The 21,654-nt window shown below is 56.0% G+C and overlaps 1 protein-coding gene across 24 annotated transcripts in view; it reads right to left on the reverse strand.

Annotated features, from left to right (window-relative positions):
* ZNF438 (zinc finger protein 438) overlaps window positions 1–21,654 on the reverse strand; it is a 284,020-nt gene that overhangs the window by 82,948 nt on the left and 179,418 nt on the right. For 10 of the 24 annotated variants that reach the window (XR_007475776.1, XR_007475777.1, XR_007475775.1 and 7 more), the window contains 2 exons: window positions 15,916–16,032; window positions 8,319–9,996 (listed from right to left, as the gene is read on the reverse strand). The gene's annotated coding sequence lies outside the window, so the exon portion shown is untranslated. The other 14 variants (XR_007475770.1, XR_004476143.2, XR_004476154.2 and 11 more) reach the window with 13 other exon arrangements.

The following is a 21,654-nucleotide window of genomic DNA, read 5'->3' on the forward strand; positions in this document are numbered from 1 at the left end:
TGGGCCCTCAGGCCCTCGGCACTGCAGGTGCCCAGAATTACCAAATTGAGCTCATCTGACATGTGTTAGTTACACGATTGCACTTTAACAGGGGGAGGGGAGGGAGCAGAGGAGGTGGGAGCCCCCGCTCCCTGGGGGGCTGAGCCGACCCCTCCCCTCCCCTCCCCATCTGACCTGGACAGGTAGATAGCCCAGGACTGAGGGGCTGGGTGGAGGTATGAACAAAGAGTCTGGGCTTTGGGGTCCAGCTGGACTGGATTCCAGTTCATTCCCTCTCTATCTCTCCCTCCCTCCCTCCCTCCCTCTCTCTCCCTCTTTCCCTCTCTCCCTCCCTCCCTCTCTCTCTCTCTCCCTCTCTCTCTCCCTCTCTCCCTCTCCCTCTCCGTCTCTCTGTCTCTCTCCCTCTCTCTCTCTCTCTCTCTCTCCCCCTCCCTCCCTCCCTCTCCTCTCTCTTTCTCTCCCTGTCTCTCTCTCTGTCTCTGTCTCTCTCTCCCTCCCTCCCTCCCTCCCTCTCTCTCTCTTTCTCTCCCTCTTCCTTTCCCTCTGTCTCTGTCTCTCTCCCTCTCTCTCTCTCTCTCCCCCTCCCTCCCTCCCTCTCTCTCCCTCTCTCTTTCTCTCCCTCTCCGTCTCTCTGTCTCTCTGTCTCTCTCTCTCCTTTCCCAACCAGCATCACCCGCTCTGTGGAGCACGGGGTCCAGCTGGCGGCTTCGTTCTCTGATGTTCCCAGCGGCTCAGGAAAGGGAATGGCTGATACATTTCCAGGTTTTCAGAATTTCCAGACTTTCTTGGAATTGGGGGTCTATAAATGCAGATGAAGGATCAGCAATGTAACATGGACAATCGCAGAAAAGCCCATCTTCATCCCCAGATCATGAACCTGGCACCTACAGAATCCCCTAATTATTCAGCTCTCCTAGGGCCAGCTGTTGCCGAGAGCGCTGCCTGCCTCACCCCCAGGGCTCCCACCTTCCGCCCGAGCCGTCGAGGCTGAGAACGGTTGGTCATCTCTCTGGGTCCTGAGCTGGGAAGGATGGAGACCGGACGTGGGTGGACAGAGCAAGGAGAGCTCGGGCTGCAGGAAGCCGGCAGCTCTGAGAACTCAGTCCCACAAGCCCCGAAGACAAGGGGGCAGGGAGGTTTCACCTAGAGAACAGGAGACTGGACGGAGGTGGCTGGCCGACACCCTTGCAGGGCAAACAGGGACAGGTTTCTCTTCACACTGAGCGCCTTTAGAATAAGTGAGCTCAGTGGGCGCTTGGGGAATGACTGGAGTTGCCGTGACAGCGGGCTGTCCCGCTCTAGAAGCCCCGTGAGGGAGGTCTGCACTCTCCCCTCTGTAAGCATAGACCCAGAGAGGCGCCGGCTGCCGGCCAGGGCCTGGCAGAGATGCTCGGCGTCCTGGTCCCACCTGCTGTCTAAGCAGCTGGACACAGGACTCTGGAGGAGAAGGACTTTTGCAAGTCTGGCTCCTTGCTGCCCTGGCTCAGGGTGGCCGGCACTGCAAGCGACCAGAGAGCTCACCGCTCCTGGGTGGTGGGCGCTGGAGAGGGGCCGGGGTCCACACAGGGGTGCAGTCGTGCAGAAGAGGAGCTAGTTCACGGACTCAGGCCGCTGTTTCCAGGCGTGTGGCTTTGTCCCGTTACACAGTCACCAGGAGACACAGCACATCCTTCCCGAAGTAAAGACGCAGCCAGGCAGCCCTGCATCCAAAGCTCAGCTCCACCGCCTGCCAGCCACGTGGCCCTGGGCAAGTTAGGGAACCGTCTTGCTCTCCTTATCTGTAAAATGGGCACAGCCACCCTTGCCTTCCTTCAGGGTTGCTGCAAACACAGGGCCGGTCTCCTAGTCAGTGCCCGATCAACAGCAGAGGCCGTATGATGTGGTGCTTAATGGATTCGGAAACCCCCTTTCATCTTCTTCACGGGAGTAGATAGATACCATTGCACCCATTTTACAGATGGGGAAACAGGCAGATAACTTGCCTCAGAGCTAATCGCAAGCCTGGTGCTCATTCCACCGCATCACAAGCCTTTCTCCCTTTGCTTCTTTTTTCGGTTAAATCCAACCACCACCTACAAGCCCCCTTTCCTTTCAAGCCCTCCCTTCTCACTCAGCACGGGTCGCAGCATCCCTTTCCCTGCAGCCCGGCTCCTGCGAGACAGGTGGTCCATTGCCCCATCCAGCCGCCTTGAACTGAGCAAGAGAGGGCCTTACCGCTTTGCTCGGGTCCCAGCTCTTACTAATGCCATTAAAATGCATTCCGCCGCTCCAAGGTGTAAATGTGTTCCAGAGGCTGGTGACTGTCTATGCAGAGATGCATTTATAGTAAGAACAGTCTGGTAAGTGGCTTAAAGGCTTACAGCAGAGTGGAAGACGAGCTTTCATCATCCGAGGTGTTTTGCAGGGCAAATGGTGACAATTGCTCCGTCTCTGCGAACACGACGCTGGCATCAAAACCAAGGAAGCGAAAGTCCAATGATGAGGCCCCCGAAGGAGGGGAGGGCGGCTTAGCGTTCTGCTGGTAGGGGAGCTCGATGCTGAATCCCACGAGGAGGGGCAGCCTGCTTCAGTCACCACATCAGGATCCCAAACTCCCAGACCCCAGGTCCAAGACCCTCACCGGTGGGGCAGCCCCGCGGCTTGCCCTCGGCAGCAGAAAGGCGGAGGTCAGGAGGCAGATCGTCTTGACCTTCACCCGCCTGCCTGTCCCATCTGGAATTCTCTGCCTACACAGCCAGGGCCTGGCGGCCATCAGAGGTCCCCTAATGAAATCCTCCTAATCAAGGGCTTTGCTGGTGTCTTAGCATTTCTAGGGTGACCTAATTCCTTGTGTCAGTTTTCCACAACTTTTCTAATTTTTTCCTCTCTTTTCTATAAGAGCAAATCCCTGGACTGAGACCAAGTGGTTCACGGTGCCAAGAAACCAGAGAGGCTGCAGAGGCTGTGAGCACGATGCAGAAAGGCTCCCGGCTGCCAGCACCACCCTGCAGAGGGGCTGCCCGGGAGGCCCCAGCTGCACCCCGGGCCCAGAAGGGCTCACAGCCCAGGTGCTTACAAGCACCGCCCAGGGCACGCGTCTAGAGCCTACTGACTCGGGAGTGACAGCCCTGACCGGCCGCCCAGGCGATTCCAGGTGCTTCCTGCTTATTAGTCGTTTGATAGGTACCATCATCATGTTCACCATGGCCATCATCCCCCACCCCCCTGTGATGATGGGGATAATAGGACAGGACCTTAATCAACCCTCCCGATTCCACCCGGGGGTGGGAGGCGGGGAGCTGGTGGGAGTGTTCGGTTCAAGCCCCGGCACTCTGGTTCACACGCTCTCCTTTTAACCATTTTGCTCTCTCTTCTGCCTCTTCCCAGGCCACCCTCACTTCTTCTCTTGCCATTTCTGTGAGAGGAGGGGTACACAGTAGATTCTGCAGATGAGAGGCATGAAGCAGATGACAGCACTCGCTTGGATTACCTACTCAGAGCGGTCGCCGGGCTGGGCGTCGAACATTTCCAGACTAACTTTCAAGAAGCCTCATTCTGGTATTTAGAATGATCCAATCGAGGAAGAAATCCCCGTATCTGCCTCTTCAGCGTTAATGTGCACCCAGATTCCCTGGAGGTGGGGTGTAAAGGCAGGTCTGGGTGGAGCCCAGAGGCTGCATTTCTAACAGGTGCCCGGGTGACGAGAAGTTTCTGGTCTGAGGCCCGCCTCTGAGCACCAAGGCCCCAGAGCACAGATGACCAGACCGGATCCCTGGGGTCTCCTGAGTCTGCCTCAGAAGCTGGCCTGGGGCTTGTGGGAAGGGGTTTTGAGTATGATTCTCCTCGAAAGGGGGGGTTTTCATGCTTTGAAAACAGGTTTGAAAACCGCAGCTCTAAATATAATATCCCATACATTTGGAGAGACCTAACTAGAATATGAAAATAGAAATTTCTCTCCCAAAGATCTTTTTTTTTAATACACTTTGCTGACTCAGAGGGATCGGCAGCCATATTTGGACAACTGGCCTCACCGTGACCTCCCTGCTACCTCATGGAAAATGGGAAATGTTGAAGGTATTCTACTTAGAAGTAATTATATTTACATAGCCTCCGTGGCATGCATCTCTCTCTCACATAGATGCTTAGACGGATACTTGCTTCTGGAATTCATCAGCTCCAGCTGTTTACTTCCATTCGAGGCCAGAACTTCATTTTTTTCCCCCTGTGGTTAAGTTTCTTATGGGAGAGAGGGGGAGGGAAGGCTTCTAAGCAGCAATTATCAGAAATTGTTACCGTCCCTGAAAAATCAATCTGTCCCGAATTTTGAGAGCTCGCCACCGGATCAGAGGAAACGAGGTATCGGGGTTTTGAGCTGGACCGTAGGAGAATCCAGTGTTCTCCGTCCTCTCCAGATGTCGTCTGCCAGGAAAGGATTCTGTGATCAGATAAGATGGGGACGCGCTGGGCTGAACAAGTTTCTCCACTCTAGGATTCCTGGGAGTCCTTCGTAAGCTAGCACGGTATCGTGCTCCAAAGGGAGATTAGAGTCTGCAGTGTTGCCCAAATTGCCTTGATCACAGGGCCTGCTTCTCATAGATCTTCTCGAGGAACACTGACATTCCATGGACTCCAATTTCTGGGACCAGCTAACAGAGCCCCAGCTGTGGAGCACCTAACAAAACCCCCGAAACCGAGCAGACATCTTCCCATGTGGTCTGGTTCCCTCCGCCAGACACCAAGGCCTCCCACCTCCGGAATCACAGTTCCAGGAAGGCCCTGCCAGAGACCCTCGGCAGCCCTCAGAGTGTGATGGCGGAGGCTGAGGCCAGAGGGTCGCCCCAGAGGCCAAGTGCCGCTGGTGTGAGCCTGGGACTGGCTTCCATTCCCCTTTGTGTCTCTAGGGTGGCCTGCAGGGAGCCGCCTGTAAATGTGGGATACACTGGATGTGGCGGGTCCGGGGAAGACGGTCTGGAGAGCAGCCAGGAGGAGGTGCCCAAGCCAGAGGACGTACAGAGGCTCCCAGGAGGGCAGGGAGAGTGGGAGCAAGGCCTCTGGTGTACGGGGCTGGGATCCGGCAGAGGGCAAGGGAGCAAGGGGCGTCTTCTGGGAAGGAGGGGGGCACAGGGGGAACCAGCGCCTCACCTTGGTTTGCGTGGACTTCCCTTCAGCTGCTCTAGAGCCTCAGCGTACTCATGTCTCACACAGGGTTCTCTGACCGTTTAAGGACCCTCGCAGGTATGGCAGTGAAAGCCTCTTGCATCTTTTTTGAAAACCAGTGGTTTTTTTTTTTTTTTTATGTGAAAACGTGTGTTTAGGCATAAAGATGCAACACACAATCAGAAACCACTATTCTATGAACAATGACATGATTACCTCCTCTAAGAACACAGAAATTAAGGTTTTATTGATTGATTGATTTTTGGCGGCGTCGGGTCTTCGTTGCTGCACACGGGCTTTCTCTAGTTGTGGCGAGCGGGGGCCACTCTTCGTTGTGGTGCACGGGCTTCTCATTGCAGTGGCTTCTCTTGTGGCAGAGCACAGGCTCTAGGCGCGCGGGCTTCAGTAGTTGCGGCACGTGGGCTCAGTAGTTTTGGCTTGCGGGCTCTAGAGCACAGGCTCAGTAGTTGTGGCGCACGGGCTTAGTTGCTCTGCGGCATGTGGGATCTTCCCGGACCAGGGCTCGAACCCGTGTCCCCTTCATTGGCAGGTGGATTCTTAACCACTGCCCCAGAAATTAAGTTTTAAAGGAATGCCGTGAGGAGGTAATTCTTTAAAGTCCTCGTCAATTTATTTTGTAACAAAGATGAAATTTATTTGGCTCTGATCACAGTTCTGTCATGTTTACTTTCTTCATCCCAAAGTGTGATGACGGTCCGTCCAAGGCAAGCTGGGTGACCTTGGTGTTGCACAGACAAGCATTTTTAATTTCAGTAGTTATGTTTTTGTTTTAACATTCATTCGAAAAAATGTAAACTAGAACCTCAAGTCTATGCCTCCCTGCAGGTCCTTGCTTGGCTGGAGGCTAACGCAGGTGGTGGCCCCAGGGCTCTGGCAAATGCTTGGCTGCGAAAGTTTACAAGGTGGGAGCAGAAATGAGAATTGTGAGCGGGTGACTGCAGTTGTAGATGCCCAGGAAAATTCAGGGATGCCCCCAGGAAAGAATGTCCCCCGACTGCGAGGGAGCTGGTCCCTGGGGCTGGGCAGGCAAGGCTGCGGGATCACAGGCTGAGCATACACTCCAGCCGCCCCGAGTCCCCTCCAGCCGGCACCCAGGGGTGCTGAGCCGCACAGAAGCTCACCTGGTTTTCCAAACAACAGCAATGAACGCATGTTCCCGGAGTCTTCAGAACCCAGCGTCAAGGACTGCATCGCTCCAGCCAAGCCTGATGGTCCCTGGGAGTGACAGATGCCCGAGGACACGTACGAAAGTCTGTGGATGAAAAGAAAACACCAAAAGGGGACAATTTTCTGCCCATCCAGCTGCCTGACGCTGCTCGGGCTTCTGTCTCTTTGGATTCCAAACCCTGGATTTCATTCGCTGGCCGAGACTATCTTAATTCGTCCTGCTCCCAGGACACCTGGCGAGACTGTGTTTAAAGTGTAACAGAGAGAAACTTCAGTCGCTCTGAAGAAGTCCCCGTTTGACCCCTTCACACTGCAGTTCGAAGTGATGCAGGCCTCGGCGTGCGCCGCGGCCAGGCTTAAATAATGCGAAACTTTCTGTTTTCCGACTACGGCTCCAACCTGGCCTAGGCAGAGGGCTCTGTCCATTTGTCACACTCCTGCGGGGGTAATAAGGGTCCCTGGGACTTCGTGAGGGCTCCTTATATCAGGCACTATTCTAAGAACCTGACACTTACTAACTCATTGAACCCCGAGAACCAGGGACGGTTATTATCCCCGTTTCACGGATGAGGGGAGTAAGGCCTTACCGAGAGGCTACGGAAATCCAGAGCTGGGCTTTCGAACTCTTGGCCACTCACCACCCCCCCACCCCCACCCCGGGGAAGAGGTTCAGCACCTAAAGCCTTTCTAATCTCAGGCTCAAAAACACAAAAACAAACACCAGACATGTGGATTTCCAGTCAGTAATTCTCAGCGTGGATTGAGGTGACCAGAGTTTCTTCTAGAACAATGTGGGGATCGAAGAATCTAGATGGATCTCCAGGTGCCTGGGTTTGAGAAACGTGGCTTCATGTCTGAGGAAGTGCTACCTGGGAATGTAGCCCTAACTCCCAGCCACCTAGTGGGGAGAGGTTGGAGGGGGGAAGGGACTGAGGGACCTTCTGGAACCTTCTGGAACCTTCATCTTGGGGTCTGGCCCAGGAAAGAGGTCGGGTTTGGGGGTTTGCTGGGAAGCCCATTTGACCGGCTGCTTCCGAGCCCCAGGGCGTAGCAGGGCTCGTTCTGTGCAGAGCTGCAGATGTCGTGCAGTGGCCGACCTGCCTTTGTTCCTGGGCCTGTGGCCACACTGCAGACTGCTGTCTGGTTGGCAGCCTCGGGGGTTGTGCGGGTCCGCGTGCAGCATCCTGCCCACCCTGATCCCATGTGACACTTGGCGACCGGCCATCACTGCTGCTCCTGGCCTGGGAGAAGCCCAGTAGACAAGAGGAAGTGGGCTGGGGGCCTGTCTCCCAGGGCCCTAGGAGCTGGGGGCAGGCCAAGTGGACCCCCTTCCGCAGCCTGGGACAGAGACGTCTCTAGACCTTGGTGGGTAAAGTGGGTCTAACCTGTCTGCCCGCAGGGCTCGGGCTCAGGCCTCTTTTAGCCTCACCCACTTCCCCATGAGCGCTGCCATCTGGGGGCTTGAAGAACGCCTCTGTGCTGGGGATTCCAGCCTTCTGTCTGCACTAAACTCCTGCCCGCCTGACATCCTCACGTGGACTTTATGTGTGTCTCACACTTCACCCCGATCGCCCCACACCAGGCCTGCCCCCTCCTTGGGTGATGCCAACCCCATCCGCCCCGGCACCCAGGCGCCCAGTCCAACGCCCTGGACGCGGTCCCCGGTTTCTTTCTTTCTTTCTTCCACACGTCACATCCAGTCCACCACGAACTGGCACCTAGGCCAGGAGCCTCCTTTCCTGGATTGCTGCTGTGACGCCCACCCTTGCTTCCCACTCCGCGGGGCGAGGCCTCACCCTGTGCATCCGCTGCGGCCCTCGGAGGCCCCGCACACTCAGAGCTCAGACCCCTGACTGGCCTGCTGCACCCCTGGCCTCGTGTCCTACGCTCTGCCCCTCTTCCCTCCAGCCCAGGGCGGGGGGCTCCGACCTCAGGGCCTTTGTCCCTCCACTGGGGGTGCGCTTCCCAGATACCCGAGTAGCTGCTTCCTCGCCTCCAAATTCGTGCTCTAAGTGCCACCTTCACGGGTCACTCTACTCGTAATGGCCGTGACGCGTCATCCTCTCCCTCTCGCCTGATTCCTCTTTCTCCGTAACGGTTTCCCTTCGAATAAAGCACAGTTGACTTCTTTGCCTTCATCATCTGTCCGCTTCCTTGGCAGGAGGAGCAGGGGTTCTGGCCCGTTCCTGTCACGCTCCGTCTGGGCACCTCCTGCCTGCTGCCGAGGAGGTGCTGATGCAGTTTGGTCACCTGAAAGCCCTGCCTGTCCTGCGCTTTATGGAGAAACGCGCTCTTCAAACACAGGGGACCCTCGTGGTTAAGATGCACAATTTGCAGACTGAAGACCTGCAGGTCTCCGCCCCGGTATTTCCCAGGTCCCCAGGAGGCGCACCTCTCTATTTAGTCCCAGCTTTGCGGCTCCCAGCCATCAAGGGTCGGGGAGGACCACCAACAGGGCGTCTGAGCCGTGACACGGGGACCATCTCCTCTCCTGGCTGGGACCCTAGGGAAGCCTGGAGACCAGGAGGCATCCCGAGAAGCAGTCAGGTGACACGGCAGCTGGAGGTTTGCCCACCGCGGGCTGGCAGGTGACGGGCTGGGACAGGAAGTTCAGGCAGGCGGGCAGCACCCTGACACCCCCAGAGCTCAGAGCAGGGGGGACCCCAGTGTCAGGTGTGAGCCCCCGGGGGCGGGGGTCCACGTCTCTGCCCGGCGGCTGGCTCGGAAGCTGGCACACCGTGGGCACTGGTCAGATGCGAGCTAGGCGAGCAAGGCATTCGCCAGCCGGCCCCGGTGCGCTTCCTCGTTTGCAAGTTTCCGGCCCGAGGGTGCGTGACTGGAGGGCGTGGACCCCCAGATTTTGCCTCATGGTTGGTTTCTTGGGTCCACTGCTCCCTTCGAGGTCAGGCAGCTGTGACTGCTGCATACGAGAACATTGCAGAGTGGCTTCATTCCCAGCCACCCCGGGTAATTGGTGGGGTACACCCTGGAATCCAGAAAAACAATGGAGCCCTGCCCGGTCCCCGAAAGAAGGAACTAAAGTGCTGCAGGCAACGTGGAAAAGGGAAGAGGGCTTGGATGCACGGAACCAGCAGAATCGTGTCACACCTGCCCCGCCGGCCCCTCGGCTCGTGTCGGAGAACAGGATGGAAAGGGCGGCCTGCGCCCATCTCCCTGCACGCATCCCCGGATGGGGAGCCTGGCTGCAGCCTCCCCACTCCCGTGGACACTCCTCTGTTCACAGCTCTCTTGCAGCTCTTCCTCTTCTGATGGTTGGAAGGGGTAGGAGTTAAAACTCGCAGGTTTGAAGCTTGAAGCCTGGGACACTTTCCATCAGTGCGCTGGGCACCTCTGCAGGGGACCAAACCTGTGACCTCCTGGTGTCTGTAAACCGGGACACCCCGGTCCCTCCCAGTCTTTCAGGTTTCCTTATTCATGCTTCCCAAGCGGCATTTCCCCCGCAAAAGGAACCCGCACACCGGGAGAGCCGTCCCCCCGAGCCCCCCAGAGTGGCCACAAGTGGCTCCGTTTCTCCTGACAGCTACTTAGCCTGGGCATCATTGGAAACTCAGCTCCACGGCGAGTAACGAACCTGGAAAGAATGTCGGTCTTCGCTGGGATTTCATATGACAGGTTTCTGGCTCTGAACCTGGATAAGATTAACTCTTCGTTCTAAGGGGAAAAAAAAAAAAAAAAAAGCCACTAATTCTCCGAAACAGCGGTTTAGTGGGAAAATGTGCAGCTTTGAAAGCGTCACGGCAGTCCGATTCGTACGTCCCTTTTCCAGGGCTGCATATTTTCTGTGTCTGATAATATGTTTGTTACACCTCCTCTTGGCCAGGGACACATACAGCAAATCATCGTCTCGAACCATGTAATCTCTTAACCAGAAGCTCCAGCATCTGCTGCCCAGTTGTTGGATGGCGGGATCATTAACATGGCTTCTAATTTTACTCTGAATTTAACGTAACAAGTTTTAATGAGTGTATGTAATTCATACTTTCCAACTTCAGAGGCTCCTGAAAGAGAAACCTATGCTTTTATAACCCGTCTCTGACGTACACGGTTGTATTTTTAAATCCTATTTCCTCCCCCTCCCCCTGCCCCGTACACAGCTGCATTATACAACAGACCCACTGGACATTATCTCCCTCTCCAGAATACGCATTCGAACATCTCTCTAGGTTTTGGGGAAGAGCCCCTTTCCACTTCATGCTCACATGATACGTCGGATGTCCTACTCTTCATGTGGAGATTAGACTTTCATCCACCTATTAAAAACCAAATTGCAAATTGGCATCAGAAAGACAACCCTTGAGTCATGTTGGGAGAATTCAGTTTCCAAACTTGCTTTCACCTCATGCCTGTTTTTACTGAAATGAGCTGGGCTTAGGAATGGCTCGTTCCTGCCAATCTAGTACAGTGTTGCCCTCTCCCCCTTCCCTGGCTATGCCCTCAACCCCCAGCCTAGAAAGCGACTGATTCTGATTAAATGCCGCTTTGGATTGACCTCTTTTTCTTCAGAGTCTTGCCTCCATCAACATATTTGGGGATACTTTTTAGGAACAAACTCCAAGAAGCCAGAGCAGAAACGTTCAACCCAATAACACATGCGACGGAGAAACCATCCCTTGAACCGTTGCTCGCTGTAGCTGTGTTTATCGTTAACCAACTCCTGGAGAATTTCAAGAGGAATTCCCAGATGGGCGTGCCTCCTGTTCGGGGTCTTCTACACTGAAAGCAGGATGATGCTTTTAAAGCAAAAGGCCCAGAACTAACCTGATTAGCGTGGCTTATTAACTCCTGCTGGAAGGTCTGCAGATGTTCTGCAGACGCCCGTCCCTGTCTGCCAAGTGCATTTTATCTGCCTAGGAGAGCGGGACGGCGACACCGATAATGGATGGCCCGAGTTAACGAGCAAAGTCTCTTTGTTTGTTATGGGAAGTTAAGGGGACGGCTTCCCTCTGATTCTCTCACGTTCACCCAAGTTCAGAGGCAGCGTCGCACCGCTGCCTTTTGTGTGGAGGGCCACATCTCAGACGGGTGGCGTGGTCTCAAGTGCATGAGGCTGTTGAACCTGACCCAAGTCAAGATGAGGCTCCTCTGTCCCTCAGCAGATGGTATTAGGCTCTGCCTCATGCCAGGCGCCTGCCAGGCCCCAGGGACACAGAAGTGAAGCAGAACAAATGCACTGCTTTCTTGGCACTAACTTTCTAGCATGAGGAGAGAGATGAGAAGCCGGTGAATGATTTGACTACGGCAGTGAAAATTTTCCACCAAAGACCTGAAGAAAGTTTCCTCGATTCTTTGGGGGACTAGGGATTTACTATGTTTCTAGAATTCTTGGGAAAGTTTACCTGTAGAACTTCTTTTGAGAGCTAGGGGTGGTACTGTGTCTGGTGAAGAGGCGGGAGCTGCAGCTACGGGTTGGGAGAAATCTGGAGAGACTCTAGTCCAAGGACGTCGTCACGTGGAGGTAAGGACGCAGGCTGCAGTCAACGGGGGAGTAGGAGGTGCTGCCACCATCAGCTTTGGTCCAAACGTCTGTAAAGAAGATGGAAGGAGGGAAGAAGATGGGCACAGTGACACGGGAAAGGGGGAGGGGGAGGCAGAGAGGCGAGGAAGGGGGAGGGGCAGGTGGGGACCAGCTTGGGAGAGGCCTCGGGCTGTGGAATCAAGTCCTCCCGGAAGGCTGGAGCCGGCTCCGTCCTTCAGGCTCCGTCCGTGGCCGGAGGCTCCCCTGCAGTGAGCTCCCAGCTGACGTGGGCTATTCCAGTCCGTTCCCTTCGTCCCCGCCCTGTTATGGGGCAAGTTGCCACCTGAAAAGAGTCCAAAGGAGCATAAACGGTGCAGGGGTTGCCACGGTGCATGTTTCAATGGAATATTATCCGAAGGAATAACGTAAATGACCTACAGAGCCCAGGCAAAACGAGGCAGCACTTCGGTTGCTCCAGTGCCTACCTGCTGAAAAGTACGGGGCAGCATCCTTGGAACGATTTACCTCTTTGGTTGAGCACGTATTCGATGCAGCTGAGCCGGTGTCTGGCACCTGCTGTGCCGCCCCGGTGGCTCGGAGGCTCGGAACCGAGCTGGGCTGGGGGCGCGCGTGCCGCCTGGGCTCTCCCTGCTCTGCCTCCGGGATGGCCCTCGCCAGCCACCCGCCCTGTTCACCTCTCAGGGGTTCAAGCATGGCTTCCCTGGGCCGGGGCTGGTCCAGCCGCGTCAGCCCCAGCATCCTTGTGCGCGCGGCCCCCAAACTGGAGCGCAGACGCCCGCCAGGCTCCCCGAGCTCTTCCGGGGGGCACTGACAGCGCGGAGGCGGGGCACAGGGAGGAAAGAGAAGGCGCAGGGAGGAGGACGTCGCCACGCGGGCAGTCCTCGGGCACCTCAGCCTCGTCCTGTGGGAGTCCATCTCGCCGGCCTGTCCGCAGCCCTCAGCCCCTGGCACCATCCCCGCGTGGCTGGCATCCCCACCCATTCAGCTCCCCGAAGCGGGACCCTGGGAAGTGGCCCCCAGGCCGCCCCCGTCCCTCCCCGCACCCCGCCTGCCTGCGGCCCCCTAGACCCACCGTCCGCCCTCCAGCCTGGGCCGGCCAGTCTGGAGCCGCAAAGGGCTGCGCGCGGACACTTCACACAGTTAGTTCACTCGTTTCCGCAGGAAGTTGGGGTGGGCGGCTCCGGGGCGGGGTGGGGTGCCTCTGAGGGTGGGAAGCCCACCTGTCTCGTCCGGGCTCAGCCCCCAGCACAGGTGCGCGCCCGGGCACGTTGGCCTTGATGGAAGAAGGGAGTGGCCCTACTTCCCTCCCTCCGTCCAGGCCCCCGAGTTCGCGGCCTCCCAGGGGCTCTCCCCGCCCTTGACTGTCCATCCTCAACGCAGCCGAGGCTCCAGAAGATGAAAAGCCCAGAGACTCTGCGTCTGGAAACCCCCGGGGTGCCCACTGCCACAGAGACGAGGGCGCGCAGTCCAGCCCGCCAGCCCCAGTGCCCCCCGCCAGTGCCCCCCACAGCTGCCGGCACCCACGGTCAGCATCACGTCCTCCCTGCACGCCTTCCCTTCTCCAGGCTCCCAGTCTACATCACCTCCCCCAGGAAGCCCTCCTCTGCTGTCCTGCAGCACGCACCCGGTTCCTGAGAGCCCCCTGTGCCCCGCTTCCCTTCCCTCCCGGTTTGGCCCCCTCCACGGGATGACTCAGCTGCCAGCTGCAGGGCAGAACACGAGGGAGGGTGAGGATGGAGGGGCAGAGGGAGAGTGCATGTTGCCCTTGAACTTGAGACCTCATTCCTCTGGGTGGGTCAGTGGCCTGGCTGCCCTTCAGAGGCAGCACCCAGCCCCACTGTGGCCCCACCCAGCACGAGGCTCCATGATGACAGATTCCGGCCCCACGGAAGGGTGCTGGGAAAGATTTCCGGAGCCGCGGCGGCCTTTGAAAAAGCCCGATAAATATTTCAATCGGAGATAAAGGACCAGACGGACGGGCCCCGTTCAGGCTGGAGCCGGGCCCGGGGAGCAGAGGCGTCTCAGGCTCACCCCCGCTCCCCAGGCCCCGCAGCCCGGCCTTGTCTCCAGGCAGAGGCTGTCAGTCCCACCCCGGGGGCCCCCGGAGAATCAGAGACGCCACAGCTGTGGCCACGCTCATAAAAAGAGATTCATGGAATCAGGGCCTCTTCCCCCCGCCCTCCGAACCCCACCCAGGGCCTTCCCACTGGCGTCTCTCGCTTTCTCTCTGGTTGGGCAATAGGATGAAGCAACCCGCTCGTCTGCAAGAGGCATGGACACAAGAGGGAGCCTGGGCAATGCGGTTACTGGGATGGACATCTGACCCTGTGTCCAGCACGCCTTCCTTGGCGAGCCCTCTCTCCACAGAGCGGGCGGCTCTCTACTCACTGCGCCCTGTCCCAGACCCAGAGCGGGCAGGTGACCGGGGCTTGAGCAGGGACAGCACACAGCCCAGACCCGCGGCCAGGCCCCAGGTCCTCCCCTGGACACTGCTGGCCGAGCGGAGAGGCTGCTCTGTGCGGCCGTGAGCTCTAAGGCCCGGCCCAGGCCAGCCCCACGTGCAGGTCTGTTTGGAGAATAAAGCCAGCAAGCCGGAGGGGACCAGCGATGGAGCCTTGGTGACATCATCACTTGGGCATCTGGCGGCAGCTGCATGAACTTTCTGGCTGGGTTAGCCAACCCTGCCCCCCACCTTCCCCGCTTCCTCGCTGGCATTCTGTCTGGTGCAAACGCTGAGCGTCGGGAAGCTCGCTGCAGAGGGACACCGTGGTTTCTGGCCACGGGCAAAGGATGCCAGTCCCTCAAATGATGCCCGAACTGGCCGTTTGGAAGAGGTGTGATAAGGAGTCACCCCTCCTTTGCTTTGAGGGACTCACCGCCGCCAGTGGCACCGATAAGTAACCCAAGGCAGCCTGAGGGGAAGAAAACCCAAGTCTCCAGAGTATTTGCCCCAGGGCTGGGCTTCCCCTTACTGCCCACAGGCCTCTGATTGAAGCGGAATCGGCCCATCCTTCGGAGGGGGACATGAAGGCGTGGGACGGAGAGTCACCCCCTGGTTCACGCTGACAGTGCGGGGTAGGCCAGCATCCAAACCCACGTCTGTCTGGCGCCTGGGCCTGCGGTTTTCCGACGGGCCATTCAGCTTCACAAGGGCAAGGGGAGATGGGCCCTCTCTCTAGAGAGGCTGGGGAAGGCCTCCACAGACGGCGGCCTCCGACCTCCGCATCATCACGCATCTCCCGGAACTGCAGTGTCACCCTCCGTGGAGACCGGGGCGCCAGGAGGGTCCTGCTCCCAGCCAGCGCTGGAACATGCCGACAGACACTGCTACACAGGCAGGGTGCAAAAGCGGCTTCTGGAACCATCCTTCCTGCAGCCCAGGAAGAAGGGAAGGCACAGGCTGGGGGCCCCAAGACCTGGAGGAGGGGGCGGAGGCTGGGCTGCCAGGTGCGGGGATGGGATGGGTGTCCTGAGCTGCAACGCACCTCTGCGCCCCGGCACGGGTGCACCCAGGTGATCCCTAAAACGATGCAGGAGTGGAGCGAGGGGAGAGGGCTTGTTGGCAGCGTTGACAAATGGCTCTCGAGGGATACGGATTTTCCCACAATAAATTACACACACACACACTCGGATTCCTATCTCCGACGGCCATTGTCCTGGCCGATGGCAGCTCCAGTCTGGGCGCTCACATCTGCCGGGTGCCTTTAACGGGCTCTCAGCCATGTTTTGCAGGCACAGGCCATGGAGCAGGGACACTCAGCTGATTGGCTGCCTGCCCCCATCCCCCCATCCCCCCGCCCCCCAGCCCCCCGGCTAGAAATGGCATTTTCCACTGAGGAGCCACGAGCACCAGAGAGAAACTGGAACCCCAGGTAGAGCACAGGGGTGCCAGCAGCATCTCCCAGCAGAGATAATGTGGGCTGCTCCCTTGGCAGACAGGTGCCACCCAGGGTGGGGAGCTGCAGCCCCAGGAAGGTGGCACGGGGCTTCACTGCCCGATTTTTGGTCAGTCTCTCCTGAATGCCAACCAAAAATAAAAAATAAACAAAGAAGCAAAAATCCACCAGCACCTATAGCCACTAAACATCGCTCACCTTTAGAATGCAATTCAGAAAATTCTGGAGCTTTTCTCTTGGGGTCCATTTAAATACTGCAGTGACAGTTATCTGTGACGTCAGTAAAACATCTGGCCTGATGTTCCATATGGGGGCCTGAAAGAAGAAAAGAAGTCCACGTGCTGGAAACGATCTTCAATCTGTGCTCATCGTTTTCTAAGGGATACCCTCCCCTCGAAGGTCCTTCTTTGGTGATATTTCTGAAACGACCCGGTGGGGTATTTCTACCAGCTCTCACCTTTGGTATTAATACCAGTACCAGCCATTCCTATCTGAAATGTCTTTTATAATTACGTAATTACATACCTCATTAACCCAATTGTTAAGCCCACAGACTGATTAAATATTAACAACCGCTTGGTTCTCGTGGTGTCATTAGTTGGAACACAACCTTGTAATCTCAGGTAACATGCGATGGTAATTACCCTTCACATCCACACACAGCTGAAAACGCAGAGCAGTTAAGCCAGATAAGGTTGCCCGGTAAAATGCGCCGCTTTAAATCCTGTTTTACCTCCACCGTCTCCAGCAGGGCGCGTTTCAGCCCAGCTCAGGGCTTTTCAGCAGGGGCTGGCTGGCGGCTGGCTGGGGAGGGGGGAGGTGCAGGTGCACCAAACAGATCAACCCCCATGGACCCAGCCCTCTCCAGCCACAAATCCCACTGCGCTTCAGAAGTTCTAATGGGATTTTCCCCGAAGCACTAAGATGGAGACCAGGCTTAGCTCAAGCACCCCTCATTCCAGAAAACAGCGTTGAGTCCGGCAGAGCTCGCCTTGGCTATCCCTGCAGGCCAAGGAGCTGCAGGAGACTGGGTCCTGGGACCTGGCCTGGACCAGCCCCTCGGGCTTTGAAGGGTCCTTCTGTCTGGCCTCCTTCCAAACCGGCCTTTTCCTTCAGGCCTTCCTAACCCTTTCTGCTGGAGACCCTCAGCTTCTCCACCCCCTTTCTTCCTCTTCCACACCCTCTGACCCCTTCCATCCAACTCTGCCCCGCCCATGGCGCCCCGAAGAGCCTCTGCCCCATGGCACCCGTGGCTGGCAGGTCAGGAGCTGACTGGGGCGGGCTTAACGAGAGCCTCAGGTGTTGGGTCCACCTAGCTCTCCAGGCTGTGGGGTGGCCTGAGCCGCTTCCCGTTTGGAGGTGCTGCAAACATCCAGTCCGGGAACAAAATCTGCAGAAGCAAAGCTTCCGCACGTGCCTTGGGCAGCCCGGCTGGCCCTCGGGGCCTCTCCCGACTCCCTTTCCCGCATGCCCCAGCCGTGCCCTCCTGGTGGATGGGTAATGGTCTGTGTCCTGCCCCGGGCTGTTGGGTGCTACTGCAGTCTCTCTTCAGACCCCAGTGCACGGCTGGTGGACACTCTGGAATGTTCCTACACCATAGCTCAGACATGGGGGAGGACAGCACGGCCTGTCCAGCTCCAGACCCGTCCAGGCTGGCTCTGCTCAGCGCGGAACACCTGCGGCCACCTCCCTTCTGACCCCAGGGTGGTGGTGCTGGAGGCTACCTGGGAGGCGAGCGCCTTGAGAAGGACTGTGACATCAAATGTAACATCCCTCTAAACACGAAGGATGGGCTGCCGTGCTCTGCTTGGCTAATAATGAACCAGCATGAATGAGAAAGCATTAGCTAATTAGTGCTCAGATCACATTTAAAAAACTACCACTCTTTGCTGAACTTCGGGGAAATGCATAGAAGGATTTGGGCTCATCTTAAAGATGTACTAATGCATGGGCAGCAGGAGAAAAAAGAAGGGGCAGGTTAAGCAGAGCTGATACTGATGAAGCAACTCCACGGGTGCAGGCGCTGGGTGTCAGCACTGGTGAGGGGCTCAGGGTCCCGCAGGCCTCATCACGATGGCCTGGTGCCCTGGTCCTCGCCTCTAACCCTGTGAACCTAATGTCCCATGGCTTTATAAATTAAGAGTGATAAAAGAGGTTGGCATCTATATGATACGCCAGAGACCTCCTGCTTTAGGTCAGAGAGGAAAATGCAAAAAACATCTTTTTTTTTTTTTTTTCCGGCCGCCTGCAGCTGGTGGGATCTTAATTCCCTGACCAGGGATTGAACCCGCACCCTCGGCAGTGAAAGCGCGGAGTCCTAACCACTGGACTGCCAGCGAATTCCCCAATCTCCTTCTTAAAAACAACATTCTTTGCGGCAAATCTGAGGTTTGTATTTAATGCCCAGCAGGGCAGAGCTGTCTAAATCCTCCAAAGCAAAACGGACTGGCAACCATCCTCCCAGGAAGAGAAGGTAGTTTTCTTTTGACAACTCATTTGCTTGATCTTAATTAGCCGCGAGGTTTTCGTTGTTGGTGGTGTTTGTTTATTTAATACCAAAGCCAGGGGAAAAGTCAGATGGAGCAACGTTACCCAACATTCAACTCTCTGGAGGAGAAACTCAAGTCATGAACGTGATTTCTGTCCATTGTCTGGGGAATCGTTAAAACTAACTTTAAAATTAAGGAGACATGATCGATGGCTCCTGCTTTGCTAATTTCCTATGTGACATTTTATCTAAGGATTTGCCCCTGTAATTAGTCAGCCCCAAGGCAAATTGGGTTGTAAGCCTTTCTCCTCTTCTGAGTTTCAATACAGAAGTTTCATTTTCTGCTCTATGATGTCTCAGCTACCTACCTCTTTATGCCCAGCAAAGCAGCAAACTCTTGTGCCAGCAGCCGGGCTCCTAACCAGGTCCAGCTGCCCCGATGTTTAGTCAGCGCTGTGCCCAGCATCGTGCATTGTGGCTCCTGCCTTTGTGGATTTATCATTTTTCTTCCCTATTATGAGACTGTTCCCAGGGAATGCTTTTTCGAGGCTGGCAGTAGGCATGCGGAGCCCTAGAAACCTGACAAGCCTGTCTGAGCCATGATTGAAAAAGTGGTTCGTCTTACGGCCGCAGTGGGGAAGATGCAAGAGTTTAATTGGGTCCGACTTCAGGATTCAGATCATCGTTTTCCCTGGAGGTGTGCGTGGCAGGAAGCAACATTACCAAATCCAGGACCTTTCTAAACGCTGAAATGAATCAAGTTCCAGGATCATTTGTTAATGGGAAAATGTACGAGAGCATTTGAACTTTTAATTACAATATTCTGTAATTGTTAAATCAGCAGTGACATTACAGAATGCTCTCGGTGACCAGATTACATGATGTATTTCTGTGTGAGAAGGCAACGATGCAAAATGATGTCATCGCAGGCACGTTTCCTGCTCCTTCATCTTCCCCCAAAGGGACCAATTCAAATAGATAATCTGACTTGATTGTTTTTAATTACATCGTAAACATTTCAGAAAAAATTCGAGGATGAAGGTGAACGCGAATCAGTTGGTAATAAAAATGCAGGCTCCAATTCTTCTTGGATGACAGATGAAATGAGTTTAATACATTCTTGCTCTGTGGAAAATACGGAACATTTAAAACTGCAAACAACTGAATTCAATTAGCAGACCTCGTTCAAAACAGCCTGGAGAACCGGAGGACCGGGAACTCTTATTATCCACTCACTGCAGACGTAGGAAAGCATCATAGTTCACGGCTGATGGGAACTGGTGGGGAAACAATGTAAAATTGGCCCCTGTGTTTTTCCATCCAGCCTGAACTGGCAAGTAGATCCACTAAGAGCTTCAGCTGCTAATGTTTTCCACCCCTCACCTTTCATAAGCCCTTAATTCATCAGAAGGATAGAAAAGTGGACAAAATACTTTCAGTGTTGAAAGATGGACCGCTAACTGCATTGCTTTCAAATGCAAGTAAATCCCAACGGTGAAGTTCAATTCCGAATTTCCCTCCACTAATAAATCACAATCGGCCATTGTCGGTGGGCCGTACTCTGCTCCCCACCTCAGAAGAAACCGGTCCTGGGCTTGCTTTTTGAGTTGGTGATGCTCCCTGCTTCGGAGAAGAGAGCACATGTTTTATAGAAGGGTGGGCCTTGGCCGTGGTGTTCAAGGGTTGTGTTTTTTGTTGCTTAGCCAGGCCATCACTTTCACAGCCCCCGAAACACACAAACAGCGGGCTTCACACATTTAATTGCTTCGACCTGTCTGCAGCGGGAACCCTGTTGGTCACCTGTGCTGTGGACGGTGCTTCCTCCGTTTAATTAGTTGCTAATCAAGTTTCATGAAAGAAACAGCACCTTGAACTTGAGAAGCACAGCTTACTTAGGAAACCAGAACCTTCCGCGGGTTTCCTCGACCTCCACAGCAGTACGATTCCAATGAAGACATTCATCAGAGTCTCCACATGCCTGCTTTCCATTTACCAGAAGTGGCCCTCCGATGCCCCTAGAGCCAGAGCAGGTAATCCAGTGAGAGGACACCACTCAAATGCCCATCTGGGCATGTATTCTGGAAACCACCCGTCCCCACTTCACTCTGGGAAGGTGCGGGTTGAATGCTTCCTTTGAAGTCTCATTCTTCAGCCCCCTCTCTCTTAATTCAACGTCCTGAAAACGTGCGCTGTGCATATGTTCTGTGCCTGTGGTACCTTGTCACTTGCACTTTGTATATATCACTTGATAGCAGTGGTTCACAAAACCCAGAGAACTGTGCTTCTTGGGCTAGAAAGGTAGGTTTGACAGTTGAGGATTTTAGCCTTCCTTGGGGAGGTGAGAACTTCCGGACAAAGAATGTTATCTGCCCTGCCGGTAAACAGTGAATGCTGCCCACCCCCAAGCTATCAGCTACTGCAGCTGCCCCCTGGTGGGGGGCACTCAGGAGGGTGAAGGTCACATGCTGGCCCTAGGAAGATGCTACGAAAGGAATCATTTCAATGAGCCCAGACTCTTGCCTCTTCCCATACACAGAAAAGCACTCAAATCACTAACCTCAGATGTCTGTCCTTGTGATTAACAGTCATCTTTTGACGTTGGACTACATTTTTTTTTTTTTTTTCAGCAAAACCTCCTATATATCCTCCCTTACCTCTTTGGAACAGTCCCTCAGAGCGATCTCAGAGGCTGATCCCCAGGCTAGAGTCCTCAGTAAGACTCCTGAACTGGCAACTTTCAGGCTGTGCTTTTTTTTTTTCAGTCAACAAACTCACCCAGGAAGACGGGACTCCACTCCACGCCCATGTGCGTGAATCCCAAGCTGAGGCGGTAGAAGCGGGCTTTGGAACGGGACGGGAGCAGCTGCTGCCAGGCCCTCGGGGTGTCCGGTCCCCCCACCCCCCGCACTGGGGGTGGGCTTGGGAGGCGGGGTGAGGGCGAGCCTGCCAGGGGGCGGACTCCGCTGTTGGCGACCCCCCAGGCCGCAGCTGCGGGTGCAGAGGGCCCACCCAGAAGTGATGAAGGCGGGAGCAGAGCCCGCTGCGGGGCTTCTGGGTTGGCTCCCAGCGCCTTCCCCCAGGCTTGACTCAAGGGTGGGCAGAAAGGGAGACTAAACAAAGAATAAGTGCTCACTGGGAGAAATGGAGGGCTGCCTCCCAGTTCGGGGCCCCGTAAAAAAGCGTGTCCCCGTCCGAGGAGGAAGCAGAGGAAGCCTCCCGCGACCTCCGCGGGAACGGGCCCACCGCGAGTGACCACGTGAGTGGCCACGTGGACCACGGGCACACGGATGGAGAGGCGGGGCCAGCAGAGCAGAGCCTGGGGGCGGGGCGGGGGAGGCAGCGCCGCCCTGCAGGGGAGAGAGCAGGGCTGGGGGCGGGAGGGGCTCAGCTCCAAGGCCGGGGTCTCAGAGCCGGGGGCGGGGGGGGGGGGGTGTTTGTCATTTCCACCC

The sequence above is a fragment of the Orcinus orca genome, chromosome 2, assembly GCF_937001465.1.
Source record: "Orcinus orca chromosome 2, mOrcOrc1.1, whole genome shotgun sequence".
Lineage (NCBI taxonomy): Eukaryota > Metazoa > Chordata > Mammalia > Artiodactyla > Delphinidae > Orcinus > Orcinus orca.